The following is a 21,681-nucleotide window of genomic DNA, read 5'->3' as shown; positions in this document are numbered from 1 at the left end:
CGTAACACGCTCAAAAACACTGAAAAGACATGCAAAGCCTCCCATATGAGGAAATTAAAGACCTTACCAGAAATCTGTCTTTTGAGTGTTTTTCAGCATATTAGGCACCAAAACGATAAATAATAAGGAACTCACTCTATTTGGGAATCGAAAAGAAAATTACTGAAAACATGTCTTCTCAGTGTTTTACGCAGAAAAACGCTAAAACTGATACAAACCAACCAATATGAAGAAGCAGAAAAACATTACCAAAAAAATGTATATTTTGAGTGTTTTTGAGCTTGTTACCTACAAAAAAAAAACGCAAAAATGGATACAAAGCACTCTATATTGGGAAACAAAGGGACATTGCGAGAAAAGTGTATAATGAATGTTTTATAATAAAAAAAAAAAAAAAACACAAGGCAAAAAACGAAAAAAACTCGTGTATATGGAGAAGTTTCCTATATACCAAAATGCTGAAACTCATGAATAACACTTAATTGAGAAACAGAGCAACCTTACTAAATGCGTGTCAAAAACACTAAAAGGCAAGTTCTTCGTAAAAGTTGGTTTTATTCCCATGTAATGTGAATGCCCTGCTTTTTAGTGCTTTATTGCCTAACACGCTCAAAAACACTCAAAGACACTTTTCTGGTAATGTCATTCTTTTTCCACATAAAAGCTAGTTTCGCATGGAATTTGGGGTTTTGGTAACTAAGAATGTAAAAAAACACTCAAACTACACGCATTTAGTAAGGTTGTTCTGTTTCTTGATTAAGAGTGTTATTCATGAGTTTCAGTATTTTGGTATCTTAGAAACTTCTCCATACAGTCGAGTTTTTGCGTTTTTTGCCTTGTGATTCTGGTGAAACTATAAAACACTCATTATATACGTTTCTCGTTATGTCATTTTTTTTCCTTATATAGAGTGCTTTGCATCCATTTTCGCGTTTTTTTTTTATTTAACAATCTCAAAAACACACAAAATATACTTTTTTTGGTAATGTTATTCTATTTCTTCATATTAGTTTGGTTTGCATCCGTTTTAGCGTTTTTCTACGTAAATCTTTTAAAAGACACGTTTTCAGTCATTTTCTTTTGGATTTACATATAGAGTGACTTTCATATTATTTATCGTTTTGGTGCCTAACATGCAGAAAAACACTCAAAAGACAGGTTTCTTGTAAAGTCATTAAATTTCATCAGATAGGTGGCTTTGCATACACTTTTTGGTTTGGAACATAACTCCGAAAAAAAAGTTAAAATGAACTTTTTCGGTAATGTTTTTTCCACATAATTTCCCTGAATTTTGGCAGAATTTTGACATCTTGGTACCTATCAACATCAATAACAAAAAAATAAAAATGCTATTTTTTTATTTATTTTTTTCTCTATAAAGAGTGTTATTTGTAGGTTTTAACGTTTTGGTACTTAAGGAACTTAAAAACATTCACAATACACATTTTTCGTAATATCCTTTCGTTTCCAAAATATGGGGATCTTTGCATGTATTTAAGTGTTTTTATAGGTAACATGATAAAAAACACTCAAAACACATATTTTTGGTAATGTTATTCTGCTTCTCCATAAACGAGTGTTTTCCATGCGTTTTAGCGATTTGGTATGTAAGGAGCTGAAAAACACTTTAAGGCAAGTTCTTGGTAAAAGTTGGTTTTATTCCAATGTAATATGATTGCCCTGCTTTTTAGTGTTTTATTGCCTAACACGCTCAAAAACACTGAAAAGATACTTATGGTAATGTCATTTTTTTCCCACATAAAGCTAGTTTCGCATGCTATTTAGAGTTTTGGAAAAGAATATGAAAAAACACTCAAAATACACGCATTTGGTAATGTTTTTCTGTTTCTCAATTAAGATTTTTATTCATGAGTTTCAGCATTTTGGTATCTAAGAAACGTCTTTATATACACGAGTTTTTGCGTTTTTTGCCTTGTGGTTCTTGTGAACCACAAGTACTTCAGCCCGAAAATAATAAGACACTCATTATACATGTTTCTCGTAATGTCCTTTTTTTTTTTTTTTTCCAATAGAGAGTACTTTGCATCCATTTTCGCGTTTTTTGTAGATAACAAGCTCAAAAACACTCAAAATATACCTCTTTGGTAATGTTATTCTATTTCTTCATATTGGTTGGTTTTCATCTGTTTTAGCGTTTTAGTAAGTAAGTAAGTAAGTAAGTAAGTAAGCTTTATTGTCACATTGAATTACATACAACATGAAAATCTTCTTGGCTTGCTCAGTAGCTCATCCACATAATATAATATAATATACTAAAAATAATACATCATTAAAAATACACACTCATACACATAAAACAAAAGTTAGCGGGAAGCAAAGGAATTGAAGAGATCTATACTCTTAGGAATAAAGGTATTTTTAAATCTAGTAGTTTGCAGCTTTGGGAGGGCAAGTCTTTTACCAGATCTCAGGAACTTGTATTGGCAGTGCAGTGGATGCTGGACATCATTCATAATTTTATTTAGTTGTTTTATCACCATCATAATATATATATATCATCTAGGGAATCAGTTCTAGCTTTAAGTTTACCAGCGTTCTTTACAATTCTTTTGAGTTTATTTCTATCTTTACATGTTAAGGATCCATACCATACTGTAATAGCAAAGCTCAAAATGGATTAAATTACTGATTTATAAAATAGTGATAATATTGATTGATCTATATGGATGTTTTTCAATATTCTTAGAAAATTAATTCTCTGTTTACATTTTTTGTATAATTTAATTGTATTTGAAGATCCTGTTAATTTGTCATCAATTATTACGCCAAGATATTTATATTCATGTACTCTTTCAACTTGCTCATTGGCTATGACTAGTGGATCTGGAATTGTGTTAATTGTACGGAAATCAATTATCATTTCTTTTGTTTTCTTTACATTTAGATTTAAAAAAGTTATTATTGCACCATGTAACAAAGTCTTCAACTTGCTTCAGGAACTCTCGTGAATCATCATTATTGATTTTTCCCACTATTGCCGTGTCATCTGCATATTTAATTATAGAACAACTTTTATATTTACTTCTGCAGTCATTTGTGTACAATACAAAAAGTAGTGGAGCCAGAACACAACCTTGGGGTGCCCCTGTATTTGTTATAGCAATGTCTGATTTAACATTTTTAAGTTTTGTATATTGTGAACGCATTGTTAGGTAACTATGTATCCATTTAATGAGTTTTCTGTTTACATTTAATGCTAGTAACTTTTGTAACAATATGTGGGATTGGATGGTGTTAAAAGCGCTACTAAAATCTATAAAAAGAATGCGAACCTGTGTATTTCGATTCTCTAAGTGTTCATGGATAGGGTGAAGTAACGTTAATATAGCATCTTGAACACATCTGTTTTCACAATAAGCAAATTGAAAGTTATCTCGCTCTGAGTCTAAATATTTACAGAGATGTGGTTTTACATTGTGCTCCAAACATTTCATAAGAATTGGGGTTAGTGCGACAGGTCTTAAATCATTTAGCTCTTTTGGGTTGTTGGTTTTAGGCACTGGAATAACTTCAGATTTCTTCCACACATCTGGAATTACGGACTGATCAAGTGAAGCTTGGTAAAGTTTACAAACTGGATTAACAAGTTGTTCTGCACAGTTTTTCAATAACCTTGAACCTATACCATCTGGACCACCAGCTTTACCACACTTAATTCGTTTCAAAGAGCGTCTTGTATCTTCTTCTGTGATAGTTATATGGTCTGACTCAATACTATTTGCAAGTGACATAATATTGTTACATTCTTCATTAAAATCATGGATATCAAATCTAGAGTAAAAAGAATTTATTTAATTTACATATTCTTGAGGATTTGACGGGTCTATTCTCTGTTTTCTCTACGTAAAACACCGAAAAGATACGTTTTCAGTAATTTTGTTTTCGATTCCGAAAGAATATTGCCAGAATTTTGGCATCTTAGTACCTATGAAGATGAATAAAAAAAAAAATAAATAAATAAAAAATAATAATAATTTTTTTATTTTTTTTTCTTTATAAAGAGTGTTATTTGTGGGTTTTAGTTTTTTTTGGTACTTAAGGAACCTAAAAACACTCAATACACGTTTCTCGTAATGTCCTTTCGTTCCCAAAAAATAGGGTTCTTTGCATGTATTTAAGCGTTTTTATGGGTAACATGATCAAAAACACTCAAAATACATGTTTTTGGTAATGTTCTTCTGTTTCACCATAAAGTGTATTTTGCATGCGTTTTAGTGTTTTGGTATATAAAGAGCTCAAAAACACTTAAAGTCAAGTTCTTGTTAAAAATTGGTTTTATACCAATGTAATGTTTTTGCCCAGCTTTTTAGTGCTTTATTGCCTAACACGCTCAAAAACACTGAAAAGACATTTTTTCTGGTAATGTCATTTTTTTCCCACATAAAGCTGGTTTCGCATGCAATTTGGGGTTTTGGTAACTAAGAATGTGAAAAACACTCAAAATACACGTATTTAGTAATATTGTTCTGTTTCTCAATTAAGAGTGTTGTTCCAGAGTTTCAGCATTTTAGAATGTAAGAAACTTCTCTATATAAACGAGTTTTTACGTTTTTTGCCTTGTAGTTCTTGTGAAACTATAAAACACTCATTATACACGTTTCTCGTAATGTCCTTTTGCTTCCCAATATAGAGTGCTTTCCATCCATTTTCGCGTTTTTTGTAGGTAACAATTTCAAAAACACTCAAAATATACCTTTTAGGTAATGTTATTTTATTTCTTCATATTGGTTGGTTTGCATCCGTTTTAGCGTTTTTCTACGTAAAACACGGAAAAGACACGTTTTTAGTAATTTTGTTTTGGATTCCCATATAGATTGATTTCCATGTTATTGATCGTGTTGGTTCCTAAGATGCTGAAAAACACTCATAAGACCGTTTTTTCGCAAAGACGTTTAATTTACCCTTACAGGTGGCTTTGCATTCACTTTACGGGTTTGGTACATAACAGTCCGAAAAAAAGCTAAATTTAACTTTTTTGATAATGTTCTTATTTTACATAATATCCTGAATTTTGCCAGAATTTTGGCATATTGGTACCTGTAAAGATGAATAAGAAAGAAAAAAAAATATCGTATTTTTTTTGTTTGTTTATTGTTTCTCAATAAAGAGTGTTATTTGTGGCTTTTAGCTTTTTGGTAATTAATGAACTTAAAAACACTCATAATACACATTTCTCGTAATCTCCTTTCGTTTCCCAAAAATAGTGTTTTTTTCATTGTATTTAAGCGTTTTTATTGGTAACATGATCAAAAACACTCAAAATACATGTTTTTGTTAATTATATTCTGTTTCACCATAAAGTGTGTTTTGCATGCGTTTTAGTGTTTTGGTATATAAGGAGTTCAAAAACACTTAAAGGCAAGTTCTTGGTAAAAATTCGTTTTACTCCAATGTAATGTGATTGCCCTCCTTTTTAGTACTTTATTGCCTATCACGCTCAAAAACACTCAAAAGACACTTTTCTGGTAAATCATTTTTTTTTCCCACAAATCTATTTTCGCATGCAATTTGGGGTATTGGTAACTAAGAATGTTAAAAGCACTCAAAATACACGCATTTAGTAAGGTTGTTCTGTTTCTCAATTAAGAGTGTTATTCATGAGTTTCAGCATTTTGGTATCTAGGAAATCTCTCCATATACACGATTTTTCCGTTTTTTGCTTTGTGGTTCTTTTGAACTATAAAACACTCATTATACACTTTTCTTGCAATGTCCTTTTGTTTCCCAATATAGAGTGCTTTGCATCAATTTTCAAGTTTTTTGTAGGTAAAAAGCTCAAAAACACTCAAAATATACGTTTTTGGTAACGTTTTTCTATTTCTTGATATTGGTTGGTTTCCATCCGTTTTAACGTTTTTCTACGTAAAACACTGAGAAGACACGTTTTCAGTAACTTTGTTTTGGATTCCCATATAGAATGAGTTCCTTGTTATTTATCGTTTTGGTGTATAACATGCTAAAAAACACTGAAAACACAGATTTCTGGTAAGGTCGTTTAAATTCCTCATATTGGAGGCTTTCCATGCACTTTAGTGTTTGGTACATAATAGTCCGAATAAAAAAGAAGCTGAAATTAACTTTTTTAATAATATTCTTTTATCACATAATTGCCCTGAATTTTCCTAGAATTTTGGCATCTCGGTACCTATGAAGATAACAAAAAAAAAAAATAATAATAATAATTTTCTTTATTTTTTTTATTTGTTTTTATTTTCTAAATAAAGAGTGTTATTTGTGGGTTTTAGCTTTTTGGTACTTAAGGAACTTAAAAAAAAAACACTCATAATACACGTTTCTCGTAATGTCCTTTTCTTTCCCAAACATAATGTTCTTTGCATATACTTAAGCGATTTTATAGATAACATGATCAAAAACACTGAAAATACATGTTTTTCGTAATATTATTCTGTTTCTCCATAAAGTTTGTTTTTCATGCGTTTTAGCTGTTTCGTATATAAGTTGTTAAAAAACACTTTAAGGCAAATTCTTCGTAAAAGTTGGTTTTATTCCCATGTAATGTGATCGTTCTGCTTTTTAATGCTTTGTTGCATATCACGCTGAAAAACACTCAAAAGACACTTTTCTAGTAATGTCATTTTTTTCCCACATGAAGCTTGTTTCGCATGTAATTTGGCATTTTCGTAACTAAGAATGTGAAAAACATTCAAAATACAGAATTTCGTAAGGTAGTTCTGTTTATCGATAAAAAGTGTTATTCATGCATTTATTCATTTCGGTATGTAAGAAATTTCTCTATATACACAAGTTTTTGCGTTTATTGCCTTGTGGTTGTTTTAAAACTATAAAACACTTATTATACACGTTTCACGTAATGTCCTTTTGTTTCCTAATATAGAGTGCTTTACATCCATTTTTTGCATTTTTTGCATTAATAAGCTCAAAAACACTCAAAATATATCTTTTTGGTAATGTTATTTTATTTCTTCATATAGGATGGTTTGTATCCGCTTTAGCGTTTTTCTACGTAAAATACTGAAAAGACACGTTTTCAGTAATTTTCTCTTGGATTCACATATTGACTGACTTCCATATTATTTATCGTTTTGGTGCCTAACATGCTGAAAACACTGAAAAGACAGGTTTCTAGTAAAGTCGTTTAACTTCCCTATATAGGTGGCTTTGCATGCACTTTAGGGTTTGATACGAGTACATAACAATCCGAAAAAAAAGCTATAATTAACTTTTATGATAATGTTCTTTTTTCCACATAAATTAACTGAATTTTGGTAGAATTTTGGCATCTTGGTTCCTATGAAGATGAATAACAAAAAAAAAAGTCCCATTTTTAAATTTTTTTATTTATTATTTATTTTTTTAAAGAGTGTTATTTGTGGGTTTTAGCTTTTTGGTACTGAAGGAACTTTAAAATCACTTATAATACACGTTTCTCGTAATGTTGTTTCGTTTCCCAAACATAAGGTTCTTTGCATGTATTTAAACGCCAAAATGCATGCAAACCACAATATAAAGGGAACAATAAAGATGTCTAGAATCGCGTCTTTTGAGTATTTATGGAGTGGCGGTGACGTAGAATCACGAATCCTATGTTAAATTGCCTATATTTTTTTTTTCATTAAAAATGCATTTAATCAGGAAGGATAGACCAACAATTTTTTCTATATATTGTTTTTTTTCATGTAAAATGCTAAAAAAAAATATATTTCTACGAAAAATATTTAAAAAAAATGTTATAACATATTTAAAAAAAAACAAACTCCAAACAAAAATTTTGATAGCACATTTTTTTGTCTTATATAGTTTAAAAAGCTGCAATAGCCTGTATATGTGTAACAGGAATAGTAACGATCATTTTTACATCCGAAAATTCGCTACTTTGAGATATGAAGCGATAATGTTTAAAGGGGTACTATAATTCATTTATTGCAGCTAGGGACGTAAAATTCACATGATATAAACATCAGGATATGTTGAAAATTTGAAAACGAAACGATATTTCCAGAAACATGTATTTTTTAGTATTCATAAGCGTGTTAGTCACCAAAACGCTAAAAAAAAAAAACATGGAAAACTCCGACTATGGGAAAACCAAACATCATTAGCAAATACGTGTCTACTAAATGGGATAAGAAACGACATTTCCAGAAACATGTGTTTTGAGTGTTTATGAGTGTTCTAGGCAACAAAACGCTTAAAAGAATGGTAAGGACCTTGTAAGAGAAAACAAAACATTACAAAACACTTGATTTATGAGTATTTTTGAGCTACTTACATACCATATCGTTAAAACGCATACAAAACAGCCTTTATGGAAACACAGAACAACTTTACCAAAAACGTGTTTTCGGAATGTTTTTGGGATATTTTACGTAGAAAAACGCCAAAATGTATGGAAAATACCATATACCATGGAAACGTGTATTATGAGTATTTTTAAGTTTTTTTTTTATATTAAAAACACTAAAACTAAAAATATCATTCTAAATGGAAAAAAAAAAAAAATAACATTACAATGAACGTGTGTTTTGATTGTATTTCATATTGTTAGTTACCAAATCGCCAAAATGAGTGTAAATCACCCTTTATGGGGAAAGAAGACGACACATACAGAAAGGTGTGTTTTGAATGTTTATGAGCGTGTTATGGACATAAACGAAAAAAAAAGGACGTAGGAAGATCCCTATACGGGAAAAAGAAATAATATTTCCAAAAACACTAATACAACTAAAACAACTAAAACAACAATCCCCAAAAATACGTTTCTTTTGAGTGTTTATGAGCTAAATACTTACCAAGTAAACACGCTTTATGGAGATACAGAACAACTTTAATAAAACACGTGTATTTTTAGTGTTTTCAGTTTTATACCTAGAAAAAAAACAAATGCATATATGGGGAAACGAAAAGACATTTCGAGAAACTTGTATTATGAGTGTTAGCGTTTTGGTATGGAAGGAGCTCAAAAATAATAAAAAGATAATTTTTTGGATTTTTTTTTTTCGTTTTCTTGCTTAACGCAGTTATAAACACTGATAAGACAAGTTCTGGAAATGTCGTTCTGTTTCATCATCAATGGTGTTTGGCATGTCTTTCAGTGTTGTGGTACCTACACGTTTCTCGTAGTGTTCTTTAGTTTCCCTAAGAAGGAAAAAAAAATAAAAATAACATTACAATGAACGTGTGTTTTGATTGTATTTCATATTGTTAGTTACCAAATCGCCAAAATGAGTGTAAATCACCCTTTATGGGGAAAGAAGACGACACATACAGAAAGGTGTGTTTTGAATGTTTATGAGCGTGTTATGCACATAAACGAAAAAAAAAAGGACGTAGGAAGATCCCTATACGGGAAAAAGAAATAATATTTCCAAAAACACTAATACAACTAAAACAACTAAAACAACAATTCCCAAAAATTTCGTGCATTTTGTCTTTTTTTACGTAACAATTTTTAAAACACTCAAAATACACGTTTTTTTGGTAATGATCTTGTTTTTCTCCATAAAGGGTGTTTTGCCTGCGTTTTAGCGTTTTGGCTAAAAACTTTCAAAGGCAAGTTTCTCGTAATGTTGTTTTGTTTTCCCATATAGTGTGTTTTCCATGATTTTTAGGGTTTTGGTGCCTAACTCATAAATACTCTAAACACACGTTTCTTGTAATGTCACTTCATTTCCCCATACAATAGGCTTTGCACGCATTTTGGTGATTTCACAGCTAACAATTTGAAACTATAGCGTTTTGTTACGTAAGAAGTTAAGAAATCCTCAGAAGACACTTTTTTTTTTCATAATTTTGTTCTATTTTATAATGAAGTGTGATTTCTTGGCTTTTTTTTAATGTTTTGGTGCGTAACACGGTGAAAAATACTCAAAAGAAACATTTTTCGTAATGTTTCTTTTTTTTTTTATTTAGGGAGTTTTGCAGACATTTTCGCCTTTTGGTACCTAACAATATTAAACACGGAAAATACCTTTTTTTTTTGTGTGTGTGTGTGTGTGTAATATTATTCTGTTTCTTAAATATGAGTAGTGCTTTGGTACCTAAGAAGGTCAATAACACTTATAATACACGTTTCTCGTAATGTTCTTTAGTTTCCCCATGAATTATATTTTTCATGCATTTTGTCTTTTTCTAAGTAACAATTAAAGAAAAAAAAACACTCAAAATACATGTTTTTGGTAATGATCTCTTCATGCATTTTACCATATTCATACCTAAAACGAAGACATTCATAATACAAGTTTCTCGTAATGTCTTCTCGTTTCATGATAGAGTACTTCTGTATGAATTTTCTACATAAGAAGATGAAAAACACTCAAAATACACGTTTTTGATAAAGTGATAGTGTTTCTCGATTTTTTTTTGTGTGTGTTTTAGCGTTTTGGTACATAAGAAGTTAAAAAAAAAAAACACTGAATGTATACGTTCAAAGTATTTCTTTTTTTTTTTTTCCATAGAGGGTGCTTTATATGCTTTTTATCGTTTTGGTGCTTAGAACGCTCATAAACACTGAAAAAAAAAAAAAAACATTTCTGGAGGTCTCGTTTTATTTTTCCATATTGGATGCTTTGCACGGATTTTGTCCTTTACGTATCTAAGAATGTTAAATACACTCGAAATGCATGTTTTTGGTAAAGTTGTTATGTTTCTCTATTTTGAGATTTTTAGGTACAAAAAAATGCTGAAACGCATGAATAGTACTCTCTATCGAGAAATACAAGAGAATTACCAAAAACGTGCATTTTTTTAGGTTTTTCCACATTATTAGGGACCAAAACGCCAAAATGCATGCAAAACAACTATATTGAGGAAATTAGACAACACCAGAAACGTGTCTTTTGAGAGTTTTTGAGGCACTAATACGCTAAAAATTATAAAAAGCACTCTATATGGAAAACAAAACATTACGAAAATAGTGTATTTTGTGAGTTTTTCACCTTGTTAGGTAAAAACACCAAAATGAATCGAAATCCTTTGATATGTGGAAACGAAAAATAACATAACGAATAACATATAATATAAAAATAACATTACGAATAACGTATCTTTTCAGTGTCTTTGAGCTTTTTATGTAATAAAAAGCATGTGTTTTAACACATGCAAAACACCCTTTATGGAGAAAGAAAATAGTGTTTTGTGTGTTTTCTGCTTATTACGTAGAAAATCGCCAATATGCACACAAAGTATTTATTACGAAAAACGTGTATTAGAAGTGTTTTTTGAAGTTTTTGGATACTCCCCAAAAAATGCAAGAGTCATTCTATATGGAGAAAGAGATCAATATTACCAAGAACGTTTATTTTCAGTGTTTATCAAATTATGAGTTATTAAAACGCAAAAATGCATGCAAAGCCTCTTATATTAGGAAGGAAAACATCATTACAAATATATTTTTTTTCATGTTATGCACCAATCAGCAAAAAAAAAAAAAAAAAAAATGCAAGCACTTTATATAGGAAAACAAACAACATGCCAAAATCGTGCCTTCTGTGTTTCTTTCAGCTAGATACGTACCAAAACGCTAAAACGCATGCAGAACACCCTTTATGTAAAAAGATGATAACATTGCCCAAAACAAGTATTTTGAGTGTTTTTGAGATTGGTGGGAAGAAAAACTCCGAAATGCATGCAAAGTACTCTATTTGAGGAAACGAAAAGACATCAAGAGAAACTTGAATTATGAATATATTTTTTTACTTCTTAGGTACTAAAAGGCTAAAACGCATAAATAGCACTCTGTATGGAGAAACATACATTAAAATCTTGTATTTTTAGTGTATTTCACATTGTTATTTACCAAAACATAAACATGATGCAAAGTAGCTTGTATTTCGGAAAGGAAACGATATCTCCAGAAACATGTCTTTTGAGTGTTTATCAGCTTGCTAGGCAGAAAACGCTATAAAGCATGGAAAGAACCATATATGAGAAAACAAAACATTTCCTGAAAGGTGTCTTTTGAGTATTTTTGAACTATTTGCTTATTAAAGCGCTTGTAAAAACGCATGCAAAACATCATTTATGGAGAAACACAATACACAAAAAGGAGCATTTTATGTGTTTTTGAACTTGTTACGTAAAAAAAAACACAAAATACTCTATTAGGGAAAAAAGAGAAATCATTACGAGAAACGTGTATTACGAGTGTTTTTGAGCTTTTTAGGTATCAAACAGCTAAAACTCATGAAGAGCACTCTACATGAAGAAACAGAACAAAAACTTTTTTTTTTTTGTCTGTGTGTGTGTGTGTGTGTGCGTTTATCCCATTGGTAGGTACCAAAACGCCAAAGTGGATGGAAAAAACCTATCGGGAAACAAAACGATATTTCCAGAACATGTCTTTTGAGTGTTTGAATGTTAGGCACCAAAATGTGAAAAAAAGAATGGACAACTCTGTGGGAAAACAAAACAACATTACCAAAAAACGTGTTGTTTAAATGTTTTGATCTACTTATGTACCAAAACGCTAAAACGCAAGCAAAACACCATCTTTAGAAAAACAGAATATTACCAAAAACAAGTATTTTGAGTGTTTTCGAGTTTCTTAGGTGGCAAAACGCGAATACGCGTTAATATCACTCTATATGGAGAAACAGAACAACTTTACCAAAAACAAGAATTATAAGTTTTTTTCTTTTATTTTAGGTATCACATAGGGTACTTTGCAAGGAATTTTTGCCTCTCTTCCTATGTAATATTCTCCAAAACACTTAAAATGCACTTTTGTTATTTTTTTTTTATTTATTTTTTTTTATATTTTTTATATTTTTTTTTATATGCTGAAAAACACTCATAAGACCGTTTTCTGGCAAAGACGTTTAATTTACCGTTATAGGTGGCTTTGCATGCACTTTACGGGTTTGGTACATAACAGTCCGAAAAAAAAGCTAAGTTTAACTTTTTTGATAATGTTCTTATTTCACATAATTTCCTGAATTTTGCTCGAATTTTGGCATATCGGTACTTGTGATGATGAATAAGAAAGAAAAAAAATATCGTATTTTTTTTATTTATTTATTGTATTCTCAATAAAGAGTTTTATTTGTGGCTCTTAGCTTTTTGGTAATTAATGAACTTAAAAACACTCATAATACACGTTTCTCGTAATCTCCTTTCGTTTCCCAAAAATAGTGTTCTTTGCATGTTTTTAAGCGTTTTTATTGGTAACGTGATCAAAAACACTCAAAATACATGTTTTTGGTAATGTTATTCTGTTTCACCATAAAGTGTGTTTTGCAAGCGTTTTAGTGTTTTGGTATATAAGTAGATCAAAAACACTTAAAGGCAAGTTCTTGGTAAAAATTCGTTTTACTCCAATGTAATGTGATTGCCCTCCTTTTTAGTACTTTATTGCCTATCACGCTCAAAAACACTCAAAAGACACTTTTCTGGTAAATCATTTTTTTTCCCACAAATCTATTTTCGCATGAAATTTGGAGTTTTGGTAACTAAGAATGTTAAAAGCACTCAAAATACACGCATTTAGTAAGGTTGTTCTGTTTCTCAATTAAGAGTGTTATACATGAGTTTTAGCATTTTGGTATCAAGGAAACCTCTCCATGTACACGAGATTTTGCGTTTTTTGCCTTGTGGTTCTTTTAAACTATAAAACACTCATTATACACTTTTCTTGCAATGTCCTTTTGTTTCCCAATATAGAGTGCTTTGCATCAATTTTCGCGTTTTTTGTTGGTAACAAGCTCAAAAACACTCAAAATATACCTTTTTAGTAACGTTTTTCTATTTCTTGATATTGGTTCCTTTGCATCCGTTTTAGCGTTTTTCTATGTAAAACACTGAGAAGACATGTTTTCAGTAACTTTGTTTTGGATTCCCATATAGAGTGAGTTCCTTATTATTTATCGTTTTGGTGCCTAACATGCTAAAAAACATTCAAAACACATATTTCTGATAAGGTCGTTTAATTTCCTCATATTGGAGGCTTTCCATGCACTTTAGGGTTTCGTATAATTATAACAGTCGGAAAAAAAAAAAAGAGCTGAAATTAACTTTTTTGATAATATTCTTTTATCACATATTTGCCCTGAATTTCCCCAGAATTTTGGCATCTCGGTACCTATGAAGATGAATAAAAATAAAAAAAAATCATATATTTTTTATTTTTTTTTATTTTTCTTATTTTCTAAATAAAGAGTGTTATTTGTGGGTTTTAGCTTTTTGGTACTTAAGGAACTTAAAAAAAAACACTCATAATACACGTATCTCGTAATGTCCTTTTGTTTCCTAAACATAATGTTCTTTGCATATACTTAAGCGTTTTTATAGATAACATGATGAAAAACTTGTTTTTGGTAATGTTATTCTGTTTTTTCCATAAAGTTTGTTTTGCATGCGTTTTAGCGGTTTGGTATATAAGGGGTTATAAAACACTTAAAGGCAAATTCTTCGTAAAAGTTGGTTTTATTCCCATGTAATGTGATCGTTCTGCTTTTTAGTGCTTTGTTGTATATCAAGCTGAAAAACACTCAAAAGACACTTTTCTAATGTCATTTTTTTTTCAAACATGAAGCTACTTTCGCATGTAATTAGGTATTTTCTTAACTAAGAATGTGAAAAACACTCAAAATACACAATTTGGTAAGGTAGTTCTGTTTATCGATTAAAAGTGTTATTCAAGCATTTAGTCATTTTGATATGTAAGAAATTTCTCTATATACACGAGTTTTTGCGTTTATTGCCTTGTGGTTCTTTTAAAACTATAAAACACACATTATACACGTTTCTCGTAATGTCCTTTTGTTTCCTAATATAGAGTGCTTTACATCCATTTTTGCATTTTTTTGTAACAAGCTCAAAAATACTCAAAATATATAATTTTTGGTAATGTTATTCTATTTCTTCATATAGAATGGTTTTTATCCACTTTTGCGTTTTTCTACTTAAAACACTGAAAAGACACGTTTTCAGTAATTTTTTTTGGGGGGGATTCACATATTGACTGACTTCCATATTATTTATCGTTTTGGTGCCTAACATGAAAACATATACACGTATATGTTACGTGTATACGAAAACGTATTTGTTAATGTTCTTCTGTTTCTCCATAAAATGTATTTAGCATGTGTTTTAGCGTTTTGGTATGTAAGGAGCTCAAAAACACTTAAAGGCCAGTTCTTGGTAAAATTTGGTTTTATTCCCATGTAAAAGTGATTGCCCTGGCTTTTAGTGCTTTATTGTGTAACACGCTCAAAACACTGAAAAGACATGCAAAGCCTCCTATATGAGGAAATTAAAGACCTTACTAGAAATCTGTCTTTTAAGTGTTTTTCAGCATGTTAGGCACCAAAACGATAAATAATAAGGAACTCACTCTATGTGTGAATCCAAAAGAAAATTACTGAAAACGTGTCTTCTCAGTGTTTTACGTACAAAAACGCTAAAACTGATACAAACCAACCAATATCAAGAAGCAGAAAAACATTACCATAAATGTATATTTTGAGTGTTTTTGAGCTTGTTACCTACAAAAAAAACGCGAAAATGGATACAAAGCTCTCTATATTGGGAGTCAAAGGGACATTGCGAGAAAAATGTATAATGTATGTTTTATAATTCAAAAAACCACAAGGCAAAAAACGCAAAAACTCGTGTGAATACTGAAACTCATAAATAACACTCTTAATTGAGAAACAGAGCAACCTTACTAAATGCATGTCAAAAACACTAAAAGGCAAGTTCTTCGTAAAAGTTGGTTTTATTCCCATGTAATGTGATTGCCCTGCTTTTTAGTGCTTGATTGCCTAACACGCTCGAAAACACTCAAAGACACTTTTCTGGTAATGTCATTTTTTTCTCACATAAAGCTATTTTCGCATGAAATTTGGGGTTTTGGTAACTAAGAATGTAAAAAAAAAAAACATTCAAAATACACGCATTTAGTAATGTTGTTCTGTTTCTCGATTATGAGTGTAATTCATGAGTTTCAGTATTTTGGTATCTTAGAAACTTCTCCATACAGTTGAGTTTTTGTGTTTTTTCCTTGTGATTCTGGTGAAACTATAAAACACTCATTATACACGTTTCTCGTTATGTCCTTTTTTTTTTCCTTATATAGAGTGCTTTGTATCCATTTTCGCGTTTCTTTTCATGTAACAAGCTCAAAAACACACAAAATACACTTTTTTGGTAATGTTATTCTATTTCTTTATATTGGTTGGTTTGCATCCGTTTTAGCGTTTTTCTACTTAAATCTTTTAAAGGACACGTTTCCAGTAATTTTTTTTTTTTTTTTTTGGATTTCCATATAGAGTGACTTTCATATTATTTATCGTTTTGGTGCCTAACATGCTTTTTGGTGCCTTTTACTTCCCAATATAGAGTGCTTTCCATCCATTTTCGCGTTTTTTGTGGGTAATAATTTCAAAAACACTCAAAATATACCTTTATGATAATGTTATTCTATTTCTTCATTTTGGTTAGTTTGCATCCGTTTTAGCGTTTTCTACGTAAAACACCGAAAAGACACGTTTTCAGTAATTTTGTTTTGGATTCCCATATAGATTGACTTCCATGGGTTTTATCGTGTTGGTTCCTAACATGCTGAAAAACACTCATAAGACAGTTTTCTGGCAAAGACGTTTAATTTCCCCATATAGGTGGCTTTGCATGCACTTTAGGGGTTTGGTATATAACAGTCCGAAAAAAAAAGCTAAATTTAACTTTTTTTTTCATAATGTTCTTATTTCCTGAACTTTGCCCGGATTTTGGCTCCTCGTTACCTGTGAAGATGAATAAGAATGAAAAAAAAAATCGTATTTTTTTATTTATTTATTTATAGTTCTTTTGAACTATAAAAAATAATTATACACTTTTCTTGCAAAGTCCTTTTGTTTTCTAATATAGAGTGCTTTGCATCAATTTTCGCGTTTTTTGTAGGTAACAAGCTCAAAAACACTCAAAATATACCTTTTTGGTAATGTTTTTCTATTTCTTGATATTGGTAGGTTTGCATCCGTTTTAGCGATTTTCTACGTAAAACAAAGAAAAAACACGTTTTCAGGAATTTTGTTTTGGATTCTCTTATAGAGTGAGTTCCTTATTATTGATCGTTTTGGTGCCTAACATGCTGAAAAACTCTCAAAAACAGATTTCTGGTAAGGTCGTTTAATTTCCTCATATAGGAGTCTTTGGATGTACTTTAGGGTTTGGTACATAACAGTCCGAATAAAAGCTAAAATTTACTTTTTTGATCATTTTTGTTTTATCATATAATAGTTATGAATTTTCCCAGAATTTTGGCATCTCGGTACTTATGAAGATTAATAAAAAAAAATCCTGTTGTTTGATTTTTTTACTTTTTTTTCTAAATATAGAGTGTTATTTGTGGGTTTTAGCTTTTTGGTACTTAAGGAACTTAAAAACACATATAATACACATTTCTCGTAATGTCCTTTCGTTTCGTAAACATAAGGTTCTTTGCATATATTTAAGCGTTTTTTATAGATAACATGATCAAAAAACTCTTAAAATATATGTTTTTGGTAATTTTATTCTGTTTCTCCATAAAAGGTGTTTTGCATGCGTTTTAGCGTTTTGGTATGTAATGAATTCAAAAACACTTAAAGGCAAGTTCTTGGTAAAAGTATTTTTTATTCCCATGTAATGTGATTGTCCTGCTTTTTAGTACTTTATTGCCTAACACGCTCAAAAACACTCAAAAGACACTTTTTTGGTAATATCTTTTTTTTTTTCCACATAAAGCTAGTTTTGCATGGAATTTGGGGTTTTGGTAACTAAGAATGTGAAAAAAAAAAATTCAAAACACAGGCATTTAGTAAGGTTGTTCTATTTCCTAATTAAAAGTGTTATTCATGAGTTTCAGCATTTTGGTATGTAAGAAACTTTTCTAATACACACATTTGGTAAGGTATTTCTGTTCCAAAATTAAAAGTGTTATTCTTGAGTTTCAGCTTCTCTCTATAAAGAGTTATTTGTGGGTTTTAGCTTTTTGGTACTTAAAGAACTTAAAAACACTCATAATACACGATTTTCGTAATGTCCTTTCATTTTCCAAACATAGGGTTCTTTGCATGTATTTAGGAGTTTTTTGGTTAACATGATCAATATACATGTTTCTGGTGATGTTATTCTGTTTTTCCATAAAGGGTGTTTCGCATGCGTTTTAGCGTTTTGGTATGTAAGCTCAAAAACACGTAAAGGCAGGTTCTTGGTAAAAGTTGGTTTTATTCCCATATAATGTGATTGCCCTCTTTTTTAGTGCTTTAGTGCCTATCACGTTCAAAAACACTCAAAAGACACTTTTCTGGTAATGTCATTTTTTTCCCACATAAAGCTAGTATCGCATGCAATTTTTGGTTTTGGTAACTAAGAATGTGAAAAGCACTCAAAATACATGCATTTGGTATGGTTGTTCTGTATTCTTAATTAAGAGTGTTATATATGAGTTTCAGCATTTTGGTATCTAAGAAACTTCTCCATATACACCGAGTTTTTGCGATTTTTGCCTTGCGGCTGTTGTGAAACTATAAAACACTCATTATACACGTTTCTCGTAATGTCCTTTTGTATCCCAATATAGAGTGCTTTCCATCCATTTTTGCGTTTTTTTAAGGTAAGCTCAAAACACTCAAAATATACCTTTTTGGTAATGTTATTCTATTTCTCCATATTCGTTGGTTTGCATTCGATTTAGCGTTTTTCTACGAAAAACACTGAAAAGACACTTTTCAGTAATTTTGTGATGGATTCCCACATTGAGTGACTTCCATATTATTTATCGTTTTGGTGCCTAACATGCTGGAAAAAAAAAAGCACAAAAGACAGGTTTTTGGTAAGGACGTTTAATTTCTCCATATAGGTGGCTTTGCATGCACTTTAGGGTTTGGTACATAACAATCCGGAAAAAAAGCTATAATTAACTTTTTTTCATAATGTTCTTTTTTTCACATAATTTCCCTGAATTTTGCCAGAATTTTGGCATCTTGGTACCTATGAAGATGAATAACAAAAAAATAAATAAATTCCTATCTTTTTATTTATTTATTTTTTTCTATAAACAGTGTTATTTATGGGTTTTAGCTAAATGGTACTTAAAGAACTTAAAAACACTCGTAATACATGTTTCTCGAAGTGTCCTTTAATTTAAAAAAACATAAGGTTCTTTGCATGTATTTAAGCGTTTTTATAGGTAACATTATCAAAAACACAGAAAATACATGTTTTTGGTAATGTTATTCTGTTTCTCCATAAAGGGTGTTTTGCATTCGTTTTAGCGTTTTGGTATATAAGGAGCTCAAAAACACTTAAAGGCAAGTTCTTAGTAAAAGTTAGTTTTATTCCCATGTAATGTGATTGCCCTGCTTTTTAGTGCTTTATTGGCTATCATGCTAAAAAAAAAAAAAAAAAAAAAAACACTTAAAAGACACTTTTCTGGTAATGTCATTTTTTTCCCACATAAAGCTACTTACACATAAAATTTGGGGTTTTAGTGACTAAGAATGTGAAAAACACTCAAAATACAAGCATTTGGTATGTTTGTTCTGTTTGTCAATTTAGAGTTTTATTCATGAGTTTCAGCATTTTGGTATCTAAGAAACTTCTCCATATATATGAGTTTTTGCGTTTTTTGCCTTGTGATTCTTGAGAATCTATAAAACACTCATTATACACGTTTCTCGTAATGTCCTTTTGTTAACCAATAGAGAGAGATTTGCATCCATTTTTGTGTTTTTTGTAAGTAAAAAGCTAAAAAAACACTCAAATTATACCTTTTTGGTAATCTTATTCTATTTCTTAATATTGGTTGGTTTGCATCCGTTTTAGCGTTTTTGTACGTAAAACACGAAAAAGACACGTTTAAAGTAATTTTGTTTTGGATTCCCACATAGAATGACTTCAATATTATTTATTGTTTTGGTGACTAACATGCTCAAAACACTAGAAACACAAGTTTCTCGTAAAGTCGTTTAATTTCCCCATATAGTTGGCTTTGCAGGCACTTCATGGTTTGGTACATAACAGTCCGAAAAAAAAGCTGAAATTAACTTTTTTGATAATTTTTTTTACACATAATTTCCCTGAATTTTGCCAGAATTTTGGCATCTCAGTACCTATGAAGAAGAATAACAAAAAAAAAAAATCCTATTTTTTAATAATTTCTTTATTTTTTCTCTATAAAGAGGTTTTAGCTTTATGGAACTTAAAAACACGCATAATACACGTTTCTCGTAATGTCCTTTTCTTTTCCAGACATAGGGTTCTTTGCCTGTATTTAAACGTTTTTAGAGGTAACATGATCAAAAACACTCAAAATACATGTTTTTGGTAATGTTAATCTGTTTCTCCATAAAGGGTGTTTTGCATGTGTTTTAGCGTTTTGGTATATAAGGAGTTAAATAACACTTAAAGGCAAGTTCTTGGTAAAAGTTGGTTTTATTCCCATGTAATGTGATTGCCCTCCTTTTTAGTGCTTTATTGGCTAACTCTCTCAAAAACCCTCAAAAGACACTTTTCTGGTAATGTCATTTTTTTTCCCACATAAAGATAGTTTCGCATGCAATTTGGGGTTCTAGTAACTAAGAATGTGAAAAACACTTTATTTACACGCAATTAGTAATGTTATTCTGTTTCTTAATTAAGAGTGTTATTCAGGAGTTTCATCATTTTGGTACCTAAGAAAATTCTCCATATACACTAGTTTTTGCGTTTTTTGCTTCGTGGTTCTTGTGAACCTATAAAATACTCATTATACACGTTTCTCGTAATGTCTTTTTATTTCCCAATATAGAGTGCTTTGCATTTCTTTCCGCGTTTTTTTTTTTTTTGTTGGTTACAAGCTCAAAAGTACTTAAAATATACCTTTTTGGTAATGTTATTCTATATCTTCATATTGGTCTGTTTGCATCCGTTTTAGCTTTTTTTACGTAAAACACTGAAAAGACACGTTTTCAGTAATTTTGTTTTGGATTCCCATATAGAGTGACTTCCATATTATTTATCGTTTTGGTGCCTAACATGCTTAAAAACGCTCAAAAGACAGTTTTCTTTTAAAGTCGTTTAATTTCCCCAAATAGATGACTTTGCATGCATTTTAGGGTTTGGTACATAACAGTCCGAAAAAAAAGCTAAAATTAACTTTTTCGATAATGTTCTTTTATCCACATAATTTCCCTGAATTTTAACAGAATTTTGGCATCTCGGTACCTATGAATATGAATAACAAAAAAAAACAAAAAAATATTTTCTTTTATTTCAATTATTTATTTGTATTTTTATTTTTTTTTTCTTCATAAAGAGTGTCATTTGTGGGTTTTACCTTTTTGGTATTTAAGTAACTTAAAAACTCTTATAATACACGTTTCTCGTAATGTCCTTTCGTTTCCCAAACATAGGATTCTTTGCATGTATTTAAGCGTTTTTATAGGTAACATGATCAAAAACACTCAAAATACATGTTTTTTGTAGTGTTATTGTGTTTCTCCATAAAGGATTTTTTGCATTCGTTTTAGCGTTTTGGTATGTAAGGAGCTCAAAAATATTTAACGGCAAGTTCTTGGTAAAAGTTTGTTTTATTCACATGTAATGTGATTGCCCTTCTTTTAAGTACTTTATCGCCTAACATGCTCATAAACAATCAAAAGACATTTTCTGGCAATATAATTTTTTCCTCACATAAACCTAGTTTCGCATGCAATTTTGTGT

The sequence above is a fragment of the Scylla paramamosain genome, chromosome 2 (assembly GCF_035594125.1).
Source record: "Scylla paramamosain isolate STU-SP2022 chromosome 2, ASM3559412v1, whole genome shotgun sequence".
NCBI classification, from domain to species: Eukaryota; Metazoa; Arthropoda; class Malacostraca; order Decapoda; family Portunidae; genus Scylla; species Scylla paramamosain.
This window is presented reverse-complemented; position numbering follows the sequence as displayed.